The 24787-nt window shown below is 45.3% G+C and overlaps 1 long non-coding RNA gene across 1 annotated transcript in view; it reads right to left on the bottom strand.

The window, feature by feature from the left end:
• The window catches only part of LOC141411483 (uncharacterized), a 30687-nt gene extending 11035 nt beyond the window's left edge, over positions 1-19652 (bottom strand). The window contains exon 1 of the long non-coding RNA XR_012436271.1: positions 19529-19652. This is a non-coding gene — a long non-coding RNA (uncharacterized lncRNA). The remainder of the gene's footprint in view (positions 1-19528) is intronic.
• Between the last annotated feature and the right edge of the window lie 5135 nt (positions 19653-24787).

A 24787-nucleotide genomic window follows, 5' to 3' on the forward strand; every position in this document is an offset into this window, starting at 1 on the left:
AGTAAAGTGGTGGGACATCACACAGGCAATGGCTGGCAAGGTGGCTCCTGAGGCACCCACGTGTGGCAAAACTATTGTGTACGTGTACGTGGTCCATGAGCAGCACAGGCATTCCAGCACACGTGTGTGTATTTCAGTACTCTCAAGAACTCATGCCGGGGCAAGAAATACGTATATTTTGTCCATTTGGGGAATGGACAAAAGACAGAGTCAAGGAACTGTCTAGAAGCCTATAGTTATGTAAGTAACCAAAGCCTCCTGCAGGAAGGCTCAGCGCCGCCCATGTTCACAAAGTGCATTAGAGGATGTTTCTGTGATGTTAAAGCAAGTCTCCTTAAGTAGCATCTGCAATGAAATATCTCTGTTGACTACATTTTCTTTTCCAGAGACATCAGAAAAGAACAGGACTTGCCTCTCAGGTCTGAAAAATGACACTCTGCTTCCTTTCTTAAAATTTTCCATAGTGTTGTTCCACCTTGGGTTTGAATTATAGAAAGACAGATATTTTTGTCTCTGAGCCAAGACTAGTTGCCTGTGTCTCTTACATGGAAGCTTCACTTCATAAAAGAGGTTTTTATTTTACTTGATTTTTCTGGAGGCATTTAAAACTTTTGCAGTAGACTTTGCAACATGAGTTTTTTCTGTCAAGGCACCGTCATAAGTCGGTGGAAGGGTTACACTAACTGCATGGAAGTCTTGGGGAGGTCAGGCAACATGTCCAGCAGTTCTCAGAACACCTGCCTGGGAGGTTTCTTAATCAGCTGGAAGGTTGGCTATTTAAACAGAAGGAGTTATGTGTTCTTTTTATAAGTCTCTCCAGCATCTTCTAAATGGTCCACATTAGGTTAAGGAGAAAAAAAAATCACTCAGTTCTCACTCACTACCCCAAGTCAATAAAGTAAAAATAAAAATATATTTATAAGAAGGGCAGTGGAGTGGCTCAAGTGGTGGTGTGCCTGCTTCTAGCAAGTGTGAAGCCCTGAGTTCAACCCCTAGTACACTCAAAAAAAAAAAAAAAGATGGTTTAAAAAGCTTATAGAGAGCTAGGCATGGTAGTTCTATAATCCCAGCACACACAAGGCTGAGTCAGGAGGATCCAGAGTTTAAGGCTATTGTAGGTTACAAAGCAAGACTCTGTCTCAAAAAAATAAAAAGGGCTGGGGATGTGGCTTAGTGGCAGAGCGCTTGCCTAGCATGTGCGAGGCCCTGGGCTCCATCCCCAGCCTTGGGGTAAAAAAACCTTATGGAAAATTTCCTGCATGATAAATCTACATTGGGTTATTATTTTAAGCTAGACAAGTTCATTTGGGATCTACCTCACACTTTTGAAGTTGATTTCATGGAGCAGGTCTGTGTCTTCATGACCACTAACCCCTTCCCACCCCAACAGTGTCACTGTGAGAAAAATGTTCTGGAGGGGCAATGTCAACCACTAGTCTACTGGATGGTGTGTGTGTGTGTGTGTGTGTGTGTGTGTGACTGGGTTTGAACTCAGGGCTTCCTACTTGGAAAGCAGGCACTCTACTGCTTGAGCCACACCTGCAGTCCATTTTGCTCTGGTTATTTTGGAGATGGGGGGTCTCACAAATTATTTGCCTGGGCTAGCCTCAAACCAAGATCCTCCCAATCTCAGCCTCCCAAGTAGCTAGGATTATAGGCGTGAGCCACCAGCACTCCACTTAACTGGATGTTTTTTATATTTCTTATGAACATGATTTTCTGGATATCTTTTTCAGTCTTTATTTAGATGTTTGTTCTGCAGAACAGCAGTGGATAACTAAGAGAGGGCAGTAGCCAACTAAAGATCATCTTCCCCACTCAAGCAGCTTAGGGTCCGGCCTTCAGACCAGCTTGTTCAGCTTATTATACTGCTGGCTCTACATGAAAATCTTCCCTTTCTAATGTTCAGCGATGTGGAGACTGAGATTTTCTCTGAGTCAATCAAATAATCTGAGATGTTGGTGGGCGTGTCTACTGCCTACTGCCTACTGCTTCTAGGGCACAAAAGTTTTCTGTGTCCTGAATTTATCCTTTGTATGTTGAGCAATCCTGGTTCCTTTTAAAGCCAGTCTTTTCCTAGCTCCCTCTCCAGCCAGCTGGGTGACTCCTCTCTGAGCCTGCTGGCTTTCCCAATTATCTCCTCTTGTATAGTTCAGAAACCTATCCTCACCCTTCAAATAAAAACAAAACAATTCATATGCATTCCTCAGACGAACAGGAGTGAGTCACCATCCTGGCCAGCATGTGTGGTTCAGTCGTATGTGTCAGGACATGTAGTCCCGTGTAGCTTTCTCTGGCCACTCTGTATAGCAAATGAATGGCTGAGCTAGTGAAAGTTTAGCAATCATAAAATGCTCACTAGACTCTGAGGCACCTAATATGGTAATGAACTGAAAAATATGTCTCCCAAGAAAACACTGGTCATGACAATGACTAGAGAAGAAAATCCCTAGAACTCTTGGCAACCTGATGATTTATCTTATTCACTGGGATATGTGGGTTTCCTTGATCTGATGATTAATCACAAGAATTGTTTCCACTGGACATAAAAGAGACAACTTGAAAAGGAAGAGGGATGCAAATGCAGCTTGGTAGAATACTTGCTTGGTATGTGCCAGGCCCTGGGTTCAAACCCCAGCACCACATAACACACAAACACACAGAATTGAATTTTTCTTTTTTTTTTTTCCAGCAGTACTAGGGTTTGAACTCAGGGCCTCACCCTTGCTAGGCAGGTGCTCTACCACTTGAGCTACTCCACCAGCCTGTTTTGTGCTGGCTTTTGTCAAGATAGGGTCTCACAAACTATTTGCCTGGGCTGGCCTTGAACTGAGATCCTCTCAATGTCTCCCTCTTGGTACCCAGGGGGTGGGATGGTGGGGGGGAGGAATTTTTTCTTATAATTGAAAGTAAAAGAAGCTAGGCTGGTAATAGCTTCTATAGATTTTATTTTATTTGTGGTGCTGAGAACCCACTGAGCTATATCCCCAGACTCCCAACCTCTGTAGCTTTTAGATATGAAAAGTTATAGACTCTGGTTTTAGTTATTAGAAAGCATGAGCTTGGGCTTTTTAACCCCTTAATTAAAGTTCTTGTTCAAAAAGTGTGTTCAAACACAAATGCCAGCAGCTCACTTTCTACAGTAATTTCATAAAAGCAGAGGAGTGGACGGTTCTCCACATGGATGTCCCGCTGGAGAAATCTTCTTAGCAATCACCTAGGTAGGGAGGCCCCACATGCTTGTTGAAGATCTTACTGAGAGGCACTGGTGAGGATATAAGATCAAGATGAGCCCAGACCTGAGGTAGGACACAGAGAAGCCCAGAAAACACCAGAGTTGGTGGAGCTGTGTTTTCTGTCTGTGAAGCTTTCATTTGTTTTGTTCCCTTTTAACAATACCATATGAGCCCCTCAAAGTCACCTCACCTCATATCCACCTTCAGCCTAAAATGAAGACACTCCAGTTATGTGGTGCATTCCAGGTATTTTCACCTCGAAATGTCAATTCAGTGGGAGAAATTATCAGTTAAGTTAAAGTGGATTGCTCACAAGTTATCTTCAACCAATTACTGTGGATTTGTATAGGCCCAGGTTCAAGTTTTTCATCCTTACCCTATCTGCTTCCTCACCCATTAAAAAGAAAAAGAAAAAGTTACAGCAAGGAATGGAGCATGTGATTTCTGGGTTTTTACTCTGGTAAGATAGCCAGATTTTAAAAACTCTGACTGGTCTGATGGATAGTTCCATCCATTTGGCCATTTGGTGGTCCCACTGGTATAACCAGTGGGCATCCATGACTCAGTACATTCTAATTCTACCTGCATGCTCACCTGATTCCAACTGAAGCCTGATATTAGGTCCAAATCTAACTGTGCATCTTACATTTCTAGCATAAAGCGAGATCCTTGGTATTTGAATTTTCCCTCCCAAAGAATTCTCATTAATCCAGTTCAAGTTCTAGCAAGAAGTCATTTAGACTTGAGAAATTCTAAAACATATGGAATTGTAAGCCAAGATGATAACAGATAGAGATGAAATATATTCAAAGGATGGTCATAATACTTCTTGGAGCATTTTCATAAAAGTTGTCCCTTTAGAGTAGAAATGACAATTATACTTTTTTAACTGAATCTTCAGAGGTAACTCACTTTGTAGGACATTTGATAGGCTTAAACTCCTTCTCATTTTAATTATAAAATTCAACTTATATTTCTCTAGAACAGGCATCAAATCCAGAATGCAGCAAAACTATTTTTAAAAAAATCACATATTTAGAGCTGGGGACGTAGCTCAAGTGGCAGAGTGACTGCCTAGTAAGTGCAAGGCCCTGAACTCAAACCCCAGTACACCAAAAAAATTAAAACAAACAAACAAAACCCCCCACATATTTAAAGATAAAATTATATTTTACTGCTAAATTATTCATAGTATTACTCAAAATAAATTATTGGACTATGAAGGCAAGTAGTAGACTTATTTTTATATTTGTCATAATAGCTAAGAATCTTCAAGAGAAAAGCAATATTATAACAATAAAACAAACCAGACAGCAGACTCAAGTGGCCTCAACAAATCTTAACAAGATTTTGTAAAAGGAGACTATACAAGTAGCTTTTTTAAAAGTTAGCCTATTGTGGACACTTCTGGCTTTTGGAAATGAATGCCTGAACTTGGTGAAAGTTTCAAAGAGACACAGATCCTTCAATTTAAAAGGCAACAGAGGACTGGGGGTGCAGCTCAGTGGTAGAGCAGGAGGCCCTGAGTTTGATCCCAGCTGCAGATAAAAGTTACCACCTGAGGAAGGGCTGTGTCTGTGTAGACAGGGTTAGGAAAGACGTCCATCTGGCAGGGTGAGGGAGTACAAGTCCCAGAGCAAACAAGATCACAGCAGATGGTAGAGTACAGATAATGATCCAACAGATGAGAACCCCAAGTACTTTCTTTGTATGGTCTGTCTTCCCCGACCAGGAGATCCTGTGTCCACTGCTGTATTCCCAGCTTCTGCAACAAGACCTCTCTCCTAGAACATGCTCCTTACTAGTTAATGAATGAACGAGTGAACACAAGCTATTTCAGAAGACAGATTTGTCTAAGGGAATTATACTAATGAGTTATACTATGCTAAGTGTCTATGTGTATACGGGATTCTGTGATTCGACATGAGAACACACAAGGTCGCGCTGAGGGAAGAGGGGCTGCGATGGAATGAAGGGGTAGCTTTGGGAAGAAGATGGTGTTCGGAATGGCGTTAAATGATGATGGCGGGAAAAGCAGAGCTGGAACTGGAATGTTAGGCCCAGGACTTTGTTTTCAGTGTCCTGGGGTCTCTAAGGATTGGAACCACTTCACCTACCTTTGAATGACGGGGTTCACTTCTGCTTATCTTTAATATCTATGAGCTGGGAGTGGTGGTGCACACCTGTGATCTCAGCATTTGGGAGTTTGAAGTAGGAAGATCATGAGTTCCAGTCAGGCCTGGGCTATATAGTGAGAGCCTGTCTCAAAAAATTAAATTAAAAATCAAAGTTAAAAATCAATAAAGAGCTAGGTACTGGTAGCTCATGCCTGTAATCCTAGCTACTTGGGAGGCTGAGATTAGGAGGATCATGATTCAAGGCCAGCTTGGGCAAATAGTTCCAGAGACTGCATCTCCAAAATAATCAGAGCAAAATGGACTGGAGGTGTGGTTCAAGCAGTACAGTACCTGCTTTGCAAGTGGGAAGCCCTGAGTTCAAACCTAGTCCCACCAAAAAGAAAGGAAGGAAGGAACAGAAGAAGAGAGGAAGAGAGCAGGAAATACATGTGAACTGTGAACTGATGAGTAGGCAGTTGGGGTCCATGGAAAGGGCAGGCCAGGACCAGCCAGGGAATGGATCGTCTGGCTTTCTTCCTGCTTCTCACCTCATTCATTTTGCCTAAGCTAGCGCAGTGTGGCCACTGTCAGAGTGCGGCCACTCTCTGAGTATGGCCTGAGAATGCCGCCCCAGAGACAAATGTTAAAACACTGGTGTCCTGGGCCCCGTTTATGATTTCCTGCATCAAATTCCTGGTTGAGGGACCCAGAAACTGGCCTTTAAAGCAAATATCCAACTAAATTTCCTGCATCCCAAAGTCTGGACTCTCCTGATGTAGGATTTTGAGGATAGGTGGAAAAGATCTAAGAATCCTCAAATAACAGAAATCCCAAGGATAGTGGAAAGAAACTATTTTGGGGGGTCCTGTGGGCCAGGTACTTCTGCACATACTAATTAAATCATCTATAATTCAAGGAGGTTGTATGAGAACTAGCTGGCCTTTGAAAAAACAAACCCAGGAACAATAAACAAGTTACTGCACGGCTAGTGACCAGTAGAGGGCTAGTGAAGTGGTTCAAGGGTAAGAGCACCTGCCTATCAAGATTGAGGCCCTGAGTTCAAACCCCCGTGCCACCAAAATAAATAAATCTATAGTGACGAGAAGACATCTAAATTCCTGAGACCACCACACACACTCAAAAGTCGCCCTTCATCAATAGAGAAAATGGAGTCAGCTTCTGAGGGTTTGTTTACATCCATTTAAATGAGTTTCTGTTAAGGTATGGGATGTGCATTAGGTCTAAGCCCTAGCGTGTCTGAGTCATCTTTGACTTTAATAATCCTAATAAAGAGGCCAAGCACTAGGTGAAGCCACAGGTCTGCACCAGACTACAAAACTCACATGGACAGAGTGCAGGGGAGGGGTGGTATGGGGATGCAGGGGAGGTGCAGAATGACACCCCCACTCCATCTAACACTGCTGCTGGGATCCAGTCAACAGACCAGCAGAGGGAAGCTAGAAATAATGATAACTAATTACAAGTTTAGGATACACCCTGCCCTAGAACAGGTCTAGAAGACAAATTCAGGCCCTTGGAGCTTCTCTGTTAGGGGATATGCCAATCCAGGGTGTTTAGGTTACCAGTTAGGTAACTGGTTTATGGTTTAATGACAACAGTTTCCATGGTCTGTTGTGTATCCAGCATACACGAACATGTTCGTTTAATTTCATCAAACATGCAGCATGCTATCTTCTGATTCTATACAGGTGTATTAGATATGGCTGAGGCCAAGTTTTTGTAAATTCAACTGTGACTGTTCATTTCTCTTATTGTAGGGTTGCCTCATTCTGGTTTTTGAATGATTTTCAATCTCTGGTCTTGTTTAAAGAAAAATGAAACATACTCTGGAAAAAAACCACCCAGCTTCTCTGCTGCATCTCCACTCTAATAGTCGTACTGGGGGATTTTCTGTGTTGAATTTCTCTGTGCTGAACCATCAGAGCCGTTGGAGAGAAGTTATTCATGTGTGTATGGCTCTCCCATGCACAGGTGCACACACCAAACATGCAGCCTGTGTGACTTAACCTACCATGACATAAACAGTCTAAAACAGTAAGTTTACAAGTAATTGGTTTTGGCCATTGCCATTAATGTTTTTATCGTGTTGCTTCATGCAGAATAACTACAGACGAGGGAGTAGTTTTAATGTTTCCACACTCTGAATACTATTCCACTCGCCTCTCCCTCTGTGCCTCTACTTTTTGCATCGTGGTACGTTTATTTCACGTCGTCAAGAGAGGCAATGGTAACCGATCAAAGCAGAAATCGTCAGAGCAAAGTTCCCGCGATGCGGCCAGTTTCCCGAAGTGAAAGCACCCACCGTGTGACCGGAGTAAAAAGCTGTTATAAGGATGACCCACAACACAAAAACCTCCAGCACGAAGCCGCAGATTGTCGTCTCATTTATTTTCAGGGCTGTGCTTTTTAATTGTAGCTTTCCACCGTAAAGCCAAAGCGCATCACAGGAGCCTGGTGCAGTTTGGAGAAGAGAAGACTCGCTCTCCCGGAAGCCTGGCGGAGCTGAGTTCCCGGAGCTGCGTGGCCACCGGGGCGCGAGCTTCCCGAGCGCACCGCCAAGGCCACCCCCGGGCCGGGCGCACGGGGCCATTTACTGATTTAGCTGCATCAGGAAAGCTCCGCCGCGCTCGGGAAGCCCGGGGACACCTTCCCGGCAGCTGGGCACTCCGCTGTCGCCGCCTGCTCCCGGGATTTCGAGAAAGTGTAGAGCTTGCGTCGCACGCCCACGCTTCCCACAGCCACTGCACTGTCCCCTGCACGCGCGCGGGCTCCACCCCTCCACGGACTCCAACTTCCTACCCCACCCCGCCCCTCCCCCACCCTTCCTCGTTCCCCTCCCCCCTTTCTCCTCCTTGCCCTCTAGTGTGCTGCTACCTCCTACCTCTCTTCCCCTTCCCTCCTCTCTCCTCCCCTCCCACCTCCTTGCCACCCCCCCACCCCGTCTCCCCTCCCTTCCCTGTTTTCTGCTTTCTCCCCTTCCTCCCGCCCCGCCCCCTCCAGGCTGCGGGCGGCTTCGTGGTTTCGACGCACACACATTTGGGCAGAATGTGCTTCCAAGGCTCTCAGCCAAGCATTCCGACGAGAAAATTTCGCTGGCGGCTTCCCAGGCGGCCACCATTCCCCGCCCCTGCGGGGCGGTCCTCCAAGCCGGGGTTCCCAGCCCGCGGCTCCCCTTCCCGTCTGCGCCCGGAAAGCCCGGCGCTTCCACCCCGATCTGTGGCTCCCGCTTGGAGCCCCGAGGGCAGCGCTCTCGCTCTTCTCGCTCTGTGGATGGTCCTGCTCTTGAAATGTTGCACAGATCGGAGGGCAGCAGTATGTTTTATTTTAGGCAAGAAAGGAGGGCGCAAAAAGGGACAGAGGTAGGCAAGAGAACGCAAGAGCAAGTTCGCCCTGGCGCGCACGCAGGTGGATAGAAGGTTCCTTTAGAGCAGCATTTGATATTTGGACAGCTGTTCGGCAGGTGTGTGTGTGTGTACACATCAGGTGGCCTTGATAAAGGTGAAGATAAGATAGCCAGCCCAACCCAGGCTCAGGGAAGGAAACTGAATGATATTTCTGCTGCCAGAGTTAGTAGCCACTTCCCGGAGGTCTTCAGTAAATCGAGCGCCCAGCCAGGGCTCCTGGGTGCTTGTGCTGAACGCGTAATGCCTGCTTTCCCTGGAGCCAGCCCAGACATATACCAGGCACACAATAAATAGTAGCTTACATGTCAGGCGTAGTGCAAAGAAGGTTGCCAATTTTGTTGGCATCCAGTCCTTGCAACAATTATGTGTCTGCTTTATTCCCACTGTGCCCACGAGTAGACTGAGATGTGGGTGATGTAAAGGACTTGGCGCCACCACCACACTGACGACCAAACCTCTGACTCCTCATGACTAAGCATATGACTTAGTATTGGTAAGGCTTAAGGCAATATGGTTTAGCTTGTTCGTTGGTGGTCTGTTGGTTAGAGGGCAAGCAGGTAGGTTTGCAGTTTGGGAAGTGTGTTCAGAGTACTTCCGGACTCGAATTTCACAATGGACATGATCTTCAACCTTCAGGGTGTTACTTCAGGGTGTTAGCCCCAGTCTCAAACTCCTAGACCCTCTTCAGTAAAATAGTACTTGAGCTATTTTGTCTGGTCAGCTGGTCTCCTTGTTGTTCATTCGGAAAATTCCCTGAACCCTTGGCTAGTATCTTTGTGCAAAATTACTGAACCATCCAACAGGATTTAAACCCGCCCTCCTGCCCCCCATTTTCCATTCTACAAAGGAAATACATAGTAGTTGGGAGTGACCAACAAGACAAGTTAAATTGAAGGTTTACTAGGACTCTTGCACCCAGAAATTTCTGCTGGAGTGTGGGGACATACTGGGACAAACTGAGATTTCTGGTCCTTAGGATATTTTACATGATATTTACTCCTGTCCTGAAGTAGTCTCCTGGGATAGGAGGAGGATGGAACAGTTGTGGTCCAACTGAATGTCTATCCTTTTTCTGTTTCTTTTCAGCAGGTACAAACACCTGGTCCTGTCAGGCTCCTCTGAGAGTTTCTTCTCAGAAGGTTTCGAGAACCCACAAAAAATGTTTTTTGCTTCTGTTGCTATTTTTACTACTTAACATCTTAGACACTCACAAGTCACCAAAACACGTCCTCATCCTCCCCAACGGGAGATATTAGAAAGTCATTGAGGAGTCTGGTCTCAAATCTAAGGCATCCACATGTTCCACCAGAGTGCAGAGGGAAAGGGTGTTTGAGAGGCCATGTGGTAAAAAGACACCTCGGGGCACCATCCAGAGCCTCCTTTATTTCTAAACCTAGTACCGCCAGCATGTTGATAAATGACCCCACAGGAGTGCTGGGAAGTTCCTCTCCGTTTCCTATGTTAAGAACTGAAGCCACCAAAGGTGGACTTACTACACCCTGCCACCCAGGCCTTATTGGGTGGGGTTGGGGCAGGAGGCCCATGGCTCCTTAGGCTGAGGACCAGGTGAAGACAGAAATGGACTTTACTCACCAGTGCCTCAACAATGAAAGGCCTGTCAGTGTTCCAGGTTACTGCTCTACAACAGAATCCAGCCATTTTCCACAGGATGCCCAGCTCTCTCTAGTTTTTGTTTCATTTTGGTTTTGGTGATGGCAGGGATGGGACCCAGGACCTGGCACATGCTTGGCAAGCACTCTGTCACTGAGCTACATCCCCAGCCCCACCCTAATCTTTTTGTCATGACAGCTTAGATGGTAGAAGGTGGGGCCCAGGCTGCTTCTAAGATTTTCCTTTCCCTGAGGCCTAAAGTCAGACTTTCCTTGTGCAGAAAAGTGTCGAAGTTCATTTTTTGTGGCTATCACAGAATACCACAGAGCAGGTGACTTACAAAGACGTTATTTAGCTCACAGTTCTGTAGGCTGGGACCAAGGGCACAGCTGTGGTATCGTGTGAGGAACTTCGTGCTGTGTCGTAACATGGCAGAAGGTGAAAGGCAGAAGAGAAAACAGGAGGGGTAGGTTCGATCTTATAACAACCCGCTGTCTAGATAACTCAACCCAACATCATGACATTCCTGTCTGGATCTCAGGGCTCATGAACCAGTCAGTTCTTATGGGCCCCATCTCCCCACACCACTGCATGGAGGTTCAAGCTCCCAGCACATGAATTTGGGGGACACAGCCATGGCAGGTTGGATCCCTAGGGGGGCGGTCAGAGTCTCTTCCTTCCCACTGGGCATCTTGAAGAGGAGAAGAGGACCAGGTAAATCCAAGTGAGGCAAAGCTTAGCATTTGCAGCCAGCTCAACGCTGCTTCCTCACCTGGCCCTGACTGCATTTTGCTTTGGTGGCTACGCTGCACGCACTTCTCATCCCCGAGTCCTGCCTGTCGCTGCAGTGCCCTGTGGCCCCTGCCTTTGCTAGGGAACATGCCTCTGCTGGATACCACTCCTGGTGTCCTTCCTAGGAACTCCAGAGGCTCTGGGAAAATGGTGGGCAACGTAGGTGTCTGCCTATTGCACTTGAGACTGTGCAAACAATGCCGTGAGACTATGTGCAAACGCCTGTGGCCCTGGCTATGGTAGAACAGGGAGGGAGGTGCTTTGGGTTTTCATCTCCTCTTAAATCATCCCAGGGAGCGCGAGCCACCTACTTCTGCTTGCACAGGCGGCCACTGGCTCCACCGCAAGAAGATGAACGGTAGTAATAAAACCAGCATGAAGTTCTGTGTAAATCTTTCCAGCTCGCAAAGACTGTAAGCAGTCGAAGATGAAAGGGATATTAAAGACCATCGCCTTCTGTCTCCTTATTTTGCAGCTGTAAAGACTGAGACTGAGAAAGGGGGTTCCACAGCCACTGTGGGGCAAGAGTGGAACTGCTTGAGCCGCCATCTTCCACCCCTGAAAACAGTTAAGGAAAAATCAGTCCTCCAAGCCCCTTGCTGCCTGCTATGTTTATTGTTTCCAGCTGCTAAAAATTGGCACTCTTACAAGTGGGTTGCCCTGCCAGTCATCGAGGGTCACCCTTCCAGGGAGTGCTAATTTAGAGGGGGAGAAGAGGCAGGTGACAGGAAACATAATTACAGTTCTCCTCCCTGGCACCTGGGGATTTCTGTCATTCGAGTCCTTGGGTGTGTGCCCCAGCAGCTACTAACCCACAGAGTGGATTGCTAACTGCTGCCACTGTGCACTTGCCCTAGAGGGATGGGAAGCTGCAGGGGGTGCCATCTCCTAATCCAGTTGGCCCAGGATGGAGAGATGTTTTTGCCCGGTGGAAGCCTTTGGAGAGTCAGTAAGGCATTCTTAGATCCTGCAATTCTTGCTTTCTAGGATCCTGCAAAGGAGTGGATGTCAAGAAAACCCCACAGGTGGATCTTGCTTTGTATTTGAGTTAAGACCTTTTGGTTGCAAGTAATCAAGTTGAGCTGAAATTGGAAGGAAACTATGAAACCAAAGTTATATCTCATGAACCCCACGAGCAGATGGCTTTGGCTCAGCTTGGGAAGCTTGGACATAGTCAGGACCCCAGGCTGTGCAACTTTTCGGCTTTCTTCTCTGCTTCATGTTTCTATGCAATCAGAACATGGTCCCTTGACAACTGGTACATCTGTCTCTCATCTGCTTAAGAGATTGGCCAAAGATCACAGTCAAAACCAGATTTCCATGAGAGAGAATTAGGTCCCACCTGAGTGAGAACACAGCCTGACCACATCCAGTGCATTAGGAACGGGAGGGGGGGGCGCCCTGAGACAGGCATAGCTGGGATCACTCATCTCATGAATGACCAAAGAGCCCTTCTCCCAGAAGAAAGAGTCATCTGCACAGGGAAAACATTTAAAATGTGTGACTATTATAGATGCCATTCAAATTAGTTATTGATAAAGGAAAATGTGGCACGATCCAAGGAGGAGTCTCCACAAACAATTCAGACACCTCAGATACCTCAATTATTTGCCTAACCTTCAGAGGTGATAAATCATTTACTGCATTGTGTATCTTTGTATAGCAGTTTCCTTGCAATTCTGCCTTATTTTCTGGGCTTTAAGAAAGTCCACTAAGACCATCTGAGGAATGTCTTTTATTTTTTTCTGCAGCACTGGGGTTTGAACTCAGGGCCTACACCTTGAGCCACTCTACCAGCCCTTTTTTGTGACAGGGTCACAAAAGAGACAGGGTCTCTTGAACTATTTGAACTATTTGGCCAGGCTGGCTTCAAACCACAATCCTCCTGATCACTGCCTCCTGAGTAGCTAGGATTTCATGTGTGAGCCACCAGTACCTGGCCTGAGGAGTATCTTAATGTTTGATGACTGTCACATATATTTCCATCCTGGTGAGGTGTGTCAGCTGAAAACGAAATAGAAGTATAATTTTAAACATGCATGTGTTGAGGTGGATGGATGAATATATATTCACACTTACTGTATTTTTAAACACCCAAGCAGCTTCCAAAAAAGGAATTGAAGTGACGTCTAATACACAGAAAAAGAGCTATTAACACTAAAAGCAAAGTCAAAAGCAAGTAGCAAACAGGTGCAGGTGGGCAGAGTCACAGGGATTGAACTGGCCTGAACTGATTGCTAAACCTCACCTGAGCTTTCTGATATTCAAGGCAAAAAGTATGTACACTATTAATGGAATAACTTATTATTTAAATAGTGTAAACTTCTGGGGTCTTCAAAACCCTTTCAGGGATCTACAGATCCAAAACTATTTTCATAATAATACTGAGACATTGTTTGCCTCCTTCATTCTCATACTTTTATGAGTGTACAGTAGAATTTTCCAGAAGGTATCTGTCCTGTGACTCGCCATAGATCAAACGTGCAAACAGATAGGAGAATCCAGCTGTCTTCTTCTAGGCCAGACAATCAAGAGACCTAAAAATGAAGGGCAATGCCACTCTCTCACTGATTTAAAAAAATTATTTTTACATATATGTTGTAATACATTATTTTATATTTCAATTAATACTTATATTAATTATGTTGATATGAATTTATGGTTATTGCAAGTGAATTTGAAAAGATTTAATTTTTGTTTTAATTTCTAATATGGAAAGTAATGGCAGATATAGCCTATGTAAACAAGCCCCTATGTTATGGGGCTCTTAACAATTTTTTTTCCTTTTGGCAGCACTAGAGTTTGAACTCAGGGCGTCAAACATTGTATGTACATAGGAATAAAAAAAATTCTTCAAAAAAAATGAAATAAAAAAGTTTTGAAATGATGTCTGGGAATATAGTAGTATCATTTTGCATTTGACAAACTGAAAAAAAAAAGCCTTGTATAGACTGGACCAATGTGTCAAGTATAATAAGATAGAATTTAATAGGTTCATGTTGCATAATTGAGCCCCTCAAAAGTCGTCCAAACAAGCTGAGGATTTTTAGAATCAGGATGAGGCAAATATATGAAGACCTTGCCATGACAAGGCCACTGCCAGGTTTCTAGGATGCTGTTTCCTGACGCTCCAACATGTCAGTGGGGCAGCAGGGTGGGGGCAAGGAGGAAATGTGAGGAGGAAATGTGGTTTATGAGTGTAATATGCAAAAGGAAACAGTAGATTCAAAGCATGACTTCTGCCGGGTGTGGTGGCATGCACCTGTCATTCCAGCTACTGGGGAGGTGTAAGTAGGAGGATCATAGTTCAGGCCACTCCAGGCAAAAATGAAATCCTATCCAAAAAATGGGCTGGGGGTGTGGCTTGCAAGCGCAAGACTCTGAGTTCAAACCCCAGTACATCCAAAAAAACAAAGCAAACCAAAAAAAGGCTTTCTTAAGTTCTGCACAAGAGGTTTCAGATATTCTTAATAGAAATTCTGCCTTTTTCATGGAGTTATAACACATGGTTTTGATCAAGCATGGTAAAAATAAATAAATCGAAGAAATTTCAAAGAAAACTTTTAAATTCGAACGTGCACATTACAGTTCAGTGGATGCAGACACTTCAGTCAGCCCTGCATTAGGTGTTTAAATAGTTGTGATCTGCTGAGTGTTTCCCTGCCCTTCATTTTGTGAAAATCTGCCTCCCCCAAAGCAAATGGTGACCCCCCAAATGCAAGGTAAAAGTGGATGAGCTTAATAGAAGTGATCAAGTGACAATGTGAGATGTGTTGAAAGGTGACATGTCTTTAATCAGAAGTCGGGAGGTACTATGGAAAAATGGATCAAGCATCCCCAGCATTTGAGATAACGAGCATGAAATAGGATCTAGCTTTGGGTGAGCAGTATTCATGTGTGCAACAGTAATTTTGTGACAGCAATGTAGCCTACTCCATGTGGTGTCAAGCTATAATACTCATACCCACTGTAGGTATGGTATGGGTCACTTTGAGTGAGTTTATTTATTTATTTTTGATGGTGCTGAGATTAGAACTCAGAGCCTCACACTTATAGGCATGTAGTCTACCACTTGAGCCACTCCCCCAGACATTTTTTATGTTGGTTATTTTTTGTGTGTTGTGTAGGTTCTCTAGAACTATTTGCAGGCTGGCCTCAAACTGTGATCCTCCTGACCTCTACTTCCCCTGGTAGCTAGGATTACAGGCATAAGCCATCAGTTCCAGCTTGAGTGGTTTTAGAGTCCTGCACTCTGTGAATCCCGAGTATTTCAGTTTTTCCTCAGCAGTGGTCTCCTTGGAACCATGTTGCGTGGATACCAAAGGTCTCCTGTAGAATCCAGAATAAAGGAGGGAATGGTCAGGCTATACTCTGCAAGTCAGGCCTTACTGGAACATCGTGCTGAGGCAATTCTAGGTTGCTATACTTCTCAGTCTTTGATCAACTGGAATATGAAGACAGAAACTAAAACAGAAGGCCTTGAACTCCTGCCATGTCACTGCTCTCAAAAGCAAAGTGTGGCCTTTGGCCTTCAAGGCCATTGGGTTCCTGGCTACCTCTGAAACCTCACTTCCTGCCTCTCTCCTCAAGGCTTCCACCCTTGGTGACCTTGTTTTTCCCCACACATTGGCAGAGCCTTTCCTCTGTCCCCATGGTCACATGATTTATCCTCTCAGTGCATTTGGAGTCCCCTACCCCCCACCGTTTATAAAGAGGCGTTCTCATTTCTCATCCTATCTGCTCTGCTTTCCCTTCAACGCACTCATCTTTACCTGACATTACATTATAAGTGGACCTGTTTAACAATGGACTTCCTGGCTTCCTCCCTGGGCTGTAAGTCCCAGGAGACTTGGGGCTTTGGTTCCCTCTTCACTGCTAAGCCATCTAAGGGGACTCGGTGAGCAACTTTTGACAGACCCAATGAGTAAAAGAAGGCCATACCTCAAACCCTCCAAAGGAAAGCATCTGGGAGCTACCTGCTTCCTTGGGGATCAGCTTGTGAAAAACACTTTTCCCACAAAGCCAGGTGAGAGTGAGGAGCTGGGCTCCAGGGAGGAGGAGCCTTCAGAATCTCTCAACATTTCTAAGGTTTGGGAAGGGAGGACCATTTGGGGTGCATCTGACACTGGTGTGTATGCTCACATGTGAGAAAGCTACTTATTGGGAATATTATTATTCAGAATTTTTTCCCAATTCTGCGGATCAAACCCAGGGCCTCACACATGCCAGGCAAGTTCTCTACCACGGAGCTACAACCCCCAGCCCTTAGAATTTGAATTATATAATACTTAAGAATTTTTCCTATTGCAGATTTTATGGGATTGTACTGGGTCAGACTATTTCATGTTAAAACGAATTTTTAAAAATTGGCCTCCTGAAATAGTTTCTCTATGCAAACACACCTCAGATAATGGGATTCAATTTATCAAAACTACACGCATTTTCTGAAACACAGGAAGATATTTAGAGGTAAAAAATTCTGGTTTATGAGAAATATGTGCCCTTTTGACGTGCATCCTAAGAATAACTGAGATGTATCTGGCTTTTCTTATCTGCATATCCAATGTGCCTGACGCCCTTGTAAACAATTGTCAATGTTGCGTTCTGGGTATCTTTTTCCGATGAGACATGGCATCTGTCCCAAGGAGAATGATTTTAACACTGCACGAATGAGAAAGGAAATGAATTGTACCATTGTAAAAGTTGGGGCAATTTTGGTGGTTAATTGGGAATTATCTTGGTATGGACAGACAAAAGAATAAGACTCTGGTATGCTGTTTCTTTTTCCATTTTGTTTTTCTGAGACAGGGTCTTGATTTTTGTTGTTTTGTTTCTTTGTTTATTTATTTATTTTTATTGAGACAGGGTCTCATTATCTACACGCTGGCTTAGAACTCATGATCCTCCTGCCTTAGCTTCCCAAGTGCTGGGATTATAGGCTTGCACCAACCAAGCCCAGCTCAAAAGGTTTTGTTTTGGAAAGGGCACCAATGTTAAGTATTAACCCAGGCACAGAAATTTGTGTGTTTTTATGAATTAAAACAAACAAACATAACAGTGCATATAGAGGACTGTTTCTCACTCTGGGAAAAGGGACAAAATGTCAGTGTAGGAGGAGTCTAGGCAGCCTTCGGCTGGCATCTCTGGGATGGTCTCACTCCCACCATTTCCAAGCAAGCCAAGAGCTGAGATACAGCCCAAAGTGTGTCATGGGAATTTATGACTATTTCTCTGGCTATGTGAAGAGATTTTTGCTGCCTTAAAACTCCAGAGGTTTGGAACCACATGGCTAGTGTTCTGTTAACCTAGTAAGTGAGAAAGGAAGGTCTTTCCTGGAATCCTGAATTTTAAAAAATTATTTCTAAAAAAAAAAATCATAAAATCCCAGATTTTCAGCATGTCAAAAACAAAATAGTCCAAAATCAAACAGCAGAAAACAAAAACTGGCTACATCCTGGTAGAAGCAGGAATGACCCTTCTTTCTCTGCCAATTTCAGCCAGATTCTAGAACACAGTTTCACAAGCAGAGAAGGAAAGTATATGATGACAGGTGCCAGTGGCTCACACCTATAATCCTAGCTACTCAGGAGGCAGCCATCAGGAGGATGGAGGTTCAAAGCCAGATCTGGGCAAATAGTTCACAAGACCCTATCTTGAAAAAACCCATCACGAAAAAAGGGCTGGTGGAATGGTTCAAGTGGTAAGAGCACCTGCCTAGCAAGCATGAGACCCTGAGTTCAAACTCCAGTACTACCCCCACCACCATGCCCGCCCCCCCAAAAAAAGCATGATTTGGTTTCTAAGAAATGAATTTGTCTGGTGGTGGGGGTCAGGGTCAGGGAAAGCAGAGCAGACCAAAGATCAGGAATGGGGACTGCCTCTATTTCTGTAATCCTGGGCAGAGGACAGCTGATCTGGGCTGGGTTTTAGCCCTTTGTAGTGGCATTCCTATGTTACTCTCCATCATTTAGGCTGGGTTTTGGGTCTGACCCCAGACTCCAGTGCTACTGGCTGGGCCTCTGTTCTGGTTCCTTTGGTCCTACAATCAGTGGGCTCAAAACACTAATCAGAGCAAGGTCAGGCCCCATTCCAATTCCTTATTTCAAATTTACCTGTTTACCATGCCTGTAGGGCTGCAAACTCCTTAAGGGATGCATTTTGTCCACCACTGCATCTTGGGGACTGTAGTCCCAGTCAGCCCTCAGTAAAAAGTCTTTGAAAAACAGGGCCTGGTGGCACGTGTCTGAAATCCCAGCACTCTGGAGGCTGAGGCTGGAGGATCATGAGTTCTAAGCCACAGTGGGCTACGTTGTAAGACCTTATCTCAAACAAACAAACAAACAAAACCCTCAGACCTTTGACCGTTATTTTAAAAGGAAGTGAGAATATTCAAAGAAATGTCAACCTTATGTCACTGTTTTGTAACTAGAGGCAGGGATTGCAGGCTTGAGAGGAGAGCCAGGGGGGTTTCCTCCTCTACACATGGAGTCTGGCATTTGCAAGTGTTAGATACCAGAAGTCATCTTGTTGCCTGAAAACTCATTTGTTTGGTGGTCTGCACCCAGACTAGGGCAGGGTCTGAATCCTTGCTCATCACTGACTCTCCCTAAATACCCTGGCACTCCGTTGATTTGGGACAAATATTTGTTAAATAAAAGAATAACATGATTTCTGCCAGCTTCATTACCAAATACAGGGGATTCTTTCAAAACTGAATATGTTAGGAAACTGAATTCCCCTAAACGGAAAAAGATAGCAGGACAGCAGGGAAGGTGCGCAGGATGAAGATGGAAAACCGCACAAAACCCACCCTCGGTCTAAAGAGGTGACAGGGTCATCCTGGCCATCAAACCCAGAGACAGGAGCCAGCAGATTGGGAGGCCAGGACCGCCTTTCCTCCCCACGTGACCAGACGGCTCTGCTCCTTGGCGAGCACGGTCTGATCCGCGCAGCCACCGCGGTGTCAAAGGTGAGGACAGGCGGCGGGTGGCGGGGTCGCCGCGCGCCCGATCGCACCTGCGGGCGGCGGCAGAGGACAGCCCGGCTCCCGCCGCTCCCTCCTCCTCTCGGGTCTCCTCCTCCTCCTCGTGACTCTATTTGGTGAACTCACAATAGCTTCCGCGGCCAGGAAAGAGACACCTGCCGGTGGCACGCGGCAGTGCGGCCACCGAGAGCTGGGACGCGCAGGCCGAGGCCACGCCAGATCCGGGGAGGCCAGGGCGACTGCACGTGGCCAGTTCTTGAATGACTGCCAAGGACACAACACGATCGCATTTTCTGAACGTTCTTCCAGAGGTTTTTCAACAGACATAGGCTCACATGTAGAGGCGCCCAAATCTCCTCCTACCTTGGCCCTTGGTGACATCTGTACCCAACCTGGTCCCGGACATGTACTGTTCCCTCAGTTGCTGAGTCAAAAGAAGCCTGTTCCTCTGCACTCATTGGTCCTTGGAAGAGAGCACAAAGCCTGTTTAGATTTCAAGGCCACATTGTATTCCAGCGAAGTTTACTCACCCTCTGCCTGTGTGTGCGTGTCCTTGTGTGTGCAAGGGGTTGTGGTCATGGAAAATGAGTAACTCTATTGGAAGTCTCAGTGAAAGAAGCAAGCAAAATGCAGTCAGAACATATTAAGGACAACTAACCAGGAATGGGACCTGTAGAGGCCTGTCTGCTGGAGATGCAGGTGTGACTTTACCATTACAATTACCCACGCTCATTGTCACCAGGTGCTGGAAGAGAGAAAGCTCCCTGAAGGCTGAAGAAGTTAGAAGTCTTCTTGGAGCTGCTGGTTTGGAGCTGGTCCTTTCAGGATAGGGGAGATTTGGGTTCTTGGAAGGCTGGGGGATGGGCAGGGCCTTACGATGGAGCAAACTGGTAGTGAAGGGGTCAAGTGAGATGTGGCTGGGTAGACTGGTAGCCAGCATGTCCAGTCTGGAATTAGTATGTGGGATGGTTAGAGTTCTGTAAGCAGCATGAGCCCAGCTGGGAACTCGTCAGAGATGCGGGTTTCCAGAACGTGTCTTAGCCATTCCTGGGGATGCTAGACAAGGGCTCTACTACTGAGCTATACCCCTGGTCTCTTCTAGTTTTTAAGTGGTCCTCCAGGTGATTCTGATGTTCTCTGAAGTTTGACATCCTTGGATTGGGGAATGGAATAGACTGGTTGGCTGTATGGCCTTCCAGGCAAAAGCTGGGCTACACAGATAAATTACAGGATGTACCACTAACAGAGATGGGATGTGGGAAGGGGAACCAGTTTGTGTGAGAGAGGGATAAATAAATGTGAATTGGGCTATGCTGAGTGCCAGAGGGCCAAATTACAATTAGCTTGAAGATCTCAGTGGCTTTATTTTCAGTTCTATACATGAGTTTAATGTGATGGCAGGCAGGATTTTCATCAGAGAAATTTCTCGAGGCCACCGGAAGGCAGAGCTGGAAGTACAGGTGAAGCAGAGATGGGCTGAAGGTGGGGGGATGTGAAATGGAAGCAAGGTCTCAGCTCACTAAGGAAGGAAGTATAGAAGGGGAGAGCTTGTCAGAGAGGAAGAAAGATATTCCAGAAAGAACCAGTGGGAGGAGCAAGCCTGGAGCTATGTTTTCCAAAGCCAATAGGGTTGTGAAACTAGAATTTAAAAGGATAATAGAAAATGTCAGAGTATATCTCACATCCTTGTGAGCACAGAGTTTCTCAAGACTTCTATTTAAGATATACATTTGGGTTGAGACAAAGAAACTATCTCTGTAGCATTCTTGCCCATAAATATAAAACCTCAGTCCAATCATGGGACAACATTAGACAGACTGAAATGGAGGAAAATTTGACAAAATAGCTGATGAATGCTCTTTAAAAGGTCCGGGTCATGACAGTCAAGGAAGGACTGAGGAACTGTCACAGACTGCAGGAGACCAAGGAGACAGAACAGCTAAATGCAACACAGGGTCCTGGATAGGACCGTGGAACTGGAAAGAGACAGTGGTGAGACTGGTGTCTTCAGTTTGGTTGATGGCATTGTACCCATGTTAATTTCCTGGATATGGCAGTTGTGCTGTGCTGTGGACATTAGGGGAAGGAGGATATGAAGGATAGATGGAAATCCCTGTCTATTTTTACCACTTTTCTGTAAGTTTACAACTAGTTCTAAATAAAAAGTTTAAAAATTAAAAAAATGTATTTTTGTATGTGTGAATGGCATGGGGCTCGTGATGTAAAATGTTTCTGATGGTGGGCTATGGGGGAAATCATTCACCTTTCTCTGGTATAGAGGATATTTGGAGTCACCAGCCTGAACCAGGAAGGGATGGGGGCTCCCTTAGCTGAGGTCCCCTGGCTGAGATTTTGTGGGCTTGCTGCCAAAAAGGTTATGGCCAAAGATGGTTGTGATCGGTGTTACCACCGATCCAGGTGATTAGATCCAGGCCTCCTTTCTGCTCCTTGACAGGCTGTGGATTCCAAAAAGGAGAGGAATTCTGAGCCCAGAAAGTCTGAGAGAGGTGCATGCTTGGGGGTGTTGAAGCTGTCACAGCTACTGTGGGGGAAGCTGTCCTTTGGGAAAAGGGTGATGGTCCATAGTCTAGGATTGTGCTATTTCTTTGATTTGGGAGGAGGGCACCATTTTTAGCCCCAAACTATAGTTTCTGTGAATCCTAAAGGCCATAGATGGATCCGTGCCCCTCTCTTCAGCAGTCCCTCAAGCAGCCTGGAGGGACACAAGGTTTGTCGATGCAGCTGCTTGTAATACCTCTTCCCTCCCTCATGAACAGATGGTGGTAGAACAGTGGTTCTCACCTGGGGGTGACTCCCCGCTCCCCCACCCTTCCTACAGACAACTGGCACCGTCTGGAGACATTTTCAGTTGTTGCACTGGGAGGTGGGTGTGTATGTTACTGGCAGCTAGTAGGTGGAGGCCAGGGACACTGCTAGACACCCTAAAGGGCACTGGATGGCCCACTCCCCCACCACGACAGAAAGTTATCCACTCCCAAATGTCAGTATTGCGGAGGCTGAGAAACCCTGAGTTAGAGGGCTTCATCAGTTTGTGAAAATCAGACATCTGTTTATGGTCCGGAAAGTTGCCTGGGTGCTTCTCAGAAAAGAAAGGATATTAAACTGCATTTCTTGGCTTGGTTTCAAGTGGATAATTATAACGTGCCTACCTAAAATTTACACTTTAAGTTTCACTGGATCTCTCTTTGTTCATGCTTAGACAAGCTGAGGGTGGCTGTGCTCCTGACAGCAGGGCAGTATCCTATGGCTAGGTGGGTCACAGGTCAGCCGTGGGTTAAACAAGTGGTCTGCCAAGGGATGAGAAAACTTTGGGGACAAAAAGTACATAAACGGGAAACCAGGGACATCATCATCATTAATGATTAGTAATATTGCAGAGATTGTCATCGCCACTTTCAGGGTTCCCAGGGGATTCCTGTTAGTGCTAGGGGCAAAACCAGATTCCTGACCTTCAGTCTAAGCAGACACACCAGCATTAATATGTGAACTGTTAAAGCAGGGAGCTCTCCCGACGCACGTGCCCACAGCTCCAGTGTCTGGGAGGGCTTGGCACGGGCAACGCAGAGCTTCAAAGCAGTCCTCTGTTTGTACTGCTGTTCCCTTATTTAGAGCACCTACTCACCCATGGCTTCAAGGCAAGAATGAGCTCTGAAGGCATTCCACCCAGTCTACTTCTTACAAACCAGAGCCTGGGACTAGTTCAGCGCAAGGCTCCGTCTCTCCCTTCCCTTCCATTTTAAAAAATTATAATCATGCAGAGAGGCAAAATTTAAAATCAGAAGCCAGGCTGCCAACTCTTTGACAAACCGAATGGTTGTTATTTTAGAAGCCACACAGATCAGTGTATGAAACCTGATTTGGCCTTTTTTCTCCCCTAAACAGCATTTAAATTTTAAACAAGCTTAGACAACTTCAGACAGGCCATAAGCCTGCAAAGAGTAGGTTTAAATATATATATATATATATATATATATATATATATATATATATATACACTGGCAGAGTGCCTCAAGTGGTACAGCACCTGCCTAGCAAGTGTGAGGCCCTGAGTTCAAACCACACTACTGCCAAAAAAAAAAAAAGAGCCTGAAAAAACCCTATATATATATATATGTTGGTTTGCTCATTGTCCCTAAGATTTCTGTCTTTAGAAAGATAGTATCAACTTCATCCTTAGTAACCTGGAGTTTTGGCAAAGTGTGACTTCTGGGATTTTGAATGGTGGTGCCTGCCTGCTGTTTCTCTGTTTGACACATCTTTATTTAGATAGGTTTGGAACAGAGACTCTCCTGGCACAATTCTTCCTTAAAGATCCGTATTATCTCCTGGTACAAGTGCTGCCTTCCATCTATGAAAAAGGCGCCCCTGACTTTGATTTGATTTTTATGATCTGACTCATCCGTCACCTAGGCCTTTGAAGGTGTGACTGAGGGCAGAGGCAGACATTTTCATCATGGGGGAAGAGTCTGTGTTGCAAAGCCAACGGGCTTGTCTTGGTCGAAGACAGAAACTCTTGGCTCCCCTTTGGGCACCATCACGACAGGACAATGACAAGTGTGGGCATAGATTGGCTCTTTAGGAGGTACCAACCTGAATCCCAAGTTTTTCTGTGGATAACTCATCTTAACCTGGTCATTGCTTCGTCTTTTTTTTTTTTTTTTGGCAGTACTGGGGTTTGAACTCAGGGCCTCATGCTTGCCAGGTAGGCACTCTACCACTTGAGCCACTCCACCAACTCTTTTTTAGTGTTTAGTATTTTTAAGATAGGGTCTTTCAAACTATTTGCCCAGGCTGGCTTTGAACCATGATCCTCCTGATCTCTGCCTCCTGAGTAGCTGGGATTATAGGCATGAGCCACTGGTACCCAGCAAAGTTCACTGTTTCTTGAGGTAAGTGTTCAGCTTGTTGCCTCTTCTTTATAATCCAGGAAACTGAGGCTGAGAGGATGTGGACTTCATCCGAGGTCATGGAGCAGAAAGGACAGCTGGACTTTGAAACAAGCCATCTGTCTTGAGAGCCCTTAAACAAACATGATTTTAAAAAATGCTAATCATACTAGTATGTGATAATTTTATATAGTTTGAGTTTAGACGTTTTTGAGCCATATTCACACTCATTACCTCTTTTGTTCAGGAAGCATGATGGTACCTAAAATCCTGGAATGTTCGTTTCATGAAGACTGGATTTAGAAATGGCTAGGCACAATGCAACATGATCAGAAGCCCTACTAAAGCAAATCTGGTGCCCATGTGGTCACTTTCTTTCCAAGTTGAATTTAGATGGTGGGATGTTCTAGGTTATTTTGTTTTTTCAATCTCTTCTTCTTTTTTTTCATCTATACTTTCCCCATACATGATGTAACTGACACCCCTTTGAAGTTCAGTTATACTCAAGGCATTGCATTGCATGAAGTGTTTTACACATGGCTGTGTTTTTGGAAGCTAAGTACATAGCAGTAACCACAGGTTTATTTTGGAGGGGAGACGTGAGAGGCAAGTTCCTTCCTTGAACCTGAGATCTGTTTCTTCCTCACCTGGGATTCCAGGTGGTAAAGAAGAGCAAAGGGGAGGGAGGACCCATTTTCCACGGATTTGGATAAAC

The sequence above is a fragment of the Castor canadensis genome, chromosome 10 (genome assembly GCF_047511655.1).
Source record: "Castor canadensis chromosome 10, mCasCan1.hap1v2, whole genome shotgun sequence".
Lineage (NCBI taxonomy): Eukaryota > Metazoa > Chordata > Mammalia > Rodentia > Castoridae > Castor > Castor canadensis.